This window comes from Desmodus rotundus, chromosome 8 (genome assembly GCF_022682495.2).
Source record: "Desmodus rotundus isolate HL8 chromosome 8, HLdesRot8A.1, whole genome shotgun sequence".
NCBI lineage: Eukaryota > Metazoa > Chordata > Mammalia > Chiroptera > Phyllostomidae > Desmodus > Desmodus rotundus.
Genome location: NC_071394.1, coordinates 59,369,568 through 59,373,244, shown reverse-complemented (window position 1 = coordinate 59,373,244; position 3,677 = coordinate 59,369,568).

Sequence of the window (3,677 nt, the reverse complement as noted above, 5' to 3'; positions counted from 1 at the left end):
TCACTTTAATCAAATGCATTTTAGTATGTGCCGCAGGCAAAATCTGAAGGAAAATTCTAGATGAGCTATGTACATGTCAAAAATGGATTGATGTAATCCAAGATTTTAAGTATATCTAAATAAATGATGACTAGGCTGTAAGGACTGAAAAATAGAAAATAGGTTTCAAATTTCTAGCAATTTATTCTAAAACTGATATTAATATAATGGTTAAATAATAATAATATTTTAATAAAAATTTGAAACTAGGACAAAAAGAAAACAGGTACTCTAACACAGATATAACTAAGTATATGGTATATGCTTCTGCAGCCTTTTCCTTTTTTCTGTGCATAGTTTCTTTTTAGTGTCTGTATTGCATGATATGTTTCTTTCACAGCAATGACTGAGCTGGGGAATTAAGGAGTAGATGGTGAAGGCTACTTTCAAGGGAGATACTTCCTCAAGGACTAATTGTACTCAAAACTCACATGATTATCTGTGTATCTACAATTACATACATTCCATGTTATATTGAAATCGTGAGAATTATCGCAGTTTAAATGCTAACTCTTACCTAGACCTATCAGTGTAGTAAGAGAGAGCTTTTGGCACAGAGCATAAAAACATCATTTTTTAAAGGATATCCTGGTGCCAAACCCTGAAGACTATAGGTGCTACAGCAAACATTCACAGACCTGCCAGGGGCTCCATTCTGCTAGATTTCTTGTCTCTCTCTTATGTTGGGGGAGAACAAGCCAGCCTGGGATCACACTGGTCCTCAGATTAAGCTCTGCTCATCAGCCCAGATAGAATCTTTCCTGAAGGAGAGTTTCTCTTTAGAGTCTTAGATGTCCTTTTTTCCCAGAGGACCTGACCGAGACCATCTCAATCCATCAGAAACATTCCTCCCAAGACATTTCTCTGGAAATTGGTTCACTCCTCACAGGAACAGAGGTATGCCAAGTGGTATTGCCAACTTTTCAGGCCACAAATCATCTTGTTTCAACCTGCTCCAGAGCAGTGGGTGCCACAATGGCTTACAAGTCCATGAATAAAGAAAATCGTTAATGTAAGTGGATAAAATCATGGAAGTTAGCCCCAGAGTTATTATTCACAGCCTTAAATCCTCCTTCTTTAGGCACCTACCTCATACACAAACACTACTATATTTAATCTACTTTGCACCCTGCTTTGTTTCACTTAACAGTATGTTCTAAACATTTTCAATGTTTTTGCCAACTATAATAAATTTAAATGGCTATTAATATGTAAACTACTTTTTACTTATACCTGATGACATATATAATACACACAGATATCATAGGAAATGTTGGAATAGTAATTTTACTATTGATAGTTAACTGGATCATGCTGTGGTGTCTTGACTTAAATACATTGATATGTGGAGATTTGGGGGAATTCCTTTAAGAAACAAAAGGAAAACATTTTATAACAGGAGAAGTTGCAACTTATGGGTCACATATAGCCCATCTTCCGATAAAATTGAAGGTTTGTGATGTGATATGCTATGGAAGTTTTGACATGCTCACTAGGCTGGGCTACATGATTCCCAGGTATTTACCACCAGGCCGTTCCCCAGGTACTGTGGTTTCTAGTTTGTCTGCCTCTCTAACTCCACCTTTAATAACTTCATTTGTTTTACATATATAATTTCCAGGATTTTTAGCTGATAATAATGGCAGGTATAGGAAAAAATGTGTCTATTACATCTTTACGCCATAGTATTTCTTATCATTATTTAAAGTACTTTGTGTCAACTGTGTCTATGAAGAAAGAGTAGAGTTTGGAAGAGAAAGGTGGAGAGAAAAGTGAAAAATTCTGGCCTTTCCAGTTCACAGCAACACAGAAATGGACCGACTTGAATCCCTGGTTTCAAAGCCTCCTGCAAGGCCTGGAAATTTCCTTCCTATCTAGCATCACAAACCTCCTCATCTGTTCAAGGGTTAAACACAAAGGGAGGGGAAGAGAGTAAGGAACTAGATTAAGACCTACTGTTGGGCAAGAAGGTGGATCCACTATGTCACATGTTATAGACTAAATAACGAACTTTATTAGGGAAGCTTATAAGCCATAGCCCACAAGTGAAAGCCTCAGCCACCCGTTCCTTTCAACAACCCACAAAGGGGGAGTTGGACCTAGGCACCAATGGGCACATCATATGTGCTTGAATGGAGGAGTCCCAGTGTCTTTGTTGTTCTTCCTTCTTACCTGGTAATGGAAGATGAACAGAGAATTGAGGTCCAATCAATCTTGGATTCATTGCCTGAGGAGATGGCTTGGAAAACCTCTGTCCAGCATGAATTCGGAGTCCATGGAATTACAGTCCTTTCTTCAATCTTGTGGAAAGTTCAGTTCAGGTACAGCCTCTCCAGCCAGGAAAAGGAGAGATGTTCCCCAAGCTAGCATGTGCAGGTAGCGCAGAGTGAGATGCAGACATTGCTTACAGAGGGCTCTGCTCATTGGAGCATGTTCACTCTAAAATATATTTCATAATCAGTGCTGCTTTCTAGATACAAATCCTTTCAAATTACTAGTCATAGAAGATGGCCTCAAATCAACAATCCTTTCAAATTACTAGTCATACAAGATGGCCTCAAGTCAATATTTCCAAAAATAAGAGGGATCTGATGAAGCTGATTTTCTTTAAATTAATCATAAAAGTGAAAACGATAGTTTCTTTCAGAATCAGCAGTCACACAGCCATAAGACAGAGCAAGGAGGGAAATCCAGGTTCCAAATGCAATAGCAGGCACCCTAAGCTGCCTCTACTGCAAGAAAGATGGCCATGTGTTTTATAAGTTTCTAGAAAAAGACATCATCTTTCTTTCAATCATTGTAGCAAATCAGATCTACATAATTTTTTAAAAAAATGTTTGATCTTAATCAGGAAAGTTAACTTTGCTGTTCACAGCTACTGCCTCCAAACTGAATTCTTGCTAACATTTATATCATTTAACTATGATGAAACTAGCAGTTAAACTGGTATTTTAGTCCTGTGTAAACAAAGTAATTAACATACAAAAAGAACTTCATTTTTCAACTGATTGTCGTGAGGCTATGTGACAGAGTCAAAGGAAGAGAAAAATGAAGTTATAAAACAAGAGGCTGTTGGTACGGACTTCAGTATAAATCAGGACTGACTAGAATCAACATATAACACAACATTTACTCATTTACCGAGATATATTTATCATATCTCATATTTCGTCAGAAGGTCTGAAAGAAGGCCCTTAGCACATCATTGCTGCTTAATTGTGGTGTATATTGACTGAAACATTTCCAAGGTAAAGAAATAAATTAGTGATATGATCACACATGAGAAACTAACAAAGGGATAACACCAAATCTCTGTTTCCAGCATAGATGTGCCAGCAGCCTATAGAAATACCAGCAGTGAACATACAATATTTAGAGACATAAATTTAGCCCCACTGAGAAATATCCTGATCCAATTTCTTGGGTTTCTTTCAGAATAAAATTAAGTTGTCAGGCAACAGACAAAGATCTTATGTCTGGGGAATAAGAGTGCATGTGGGAAGTGTGTGTGAGGAGGGGATAGATACACAAAGCTGCTAGATTCTTGGTTTGATGCAATAAATTGTGCTGGTGCACATAATAATGCAACGTGGTTAATGGAATTGATGTTTTAAAATATTGATTCGCACAAAGCAAAC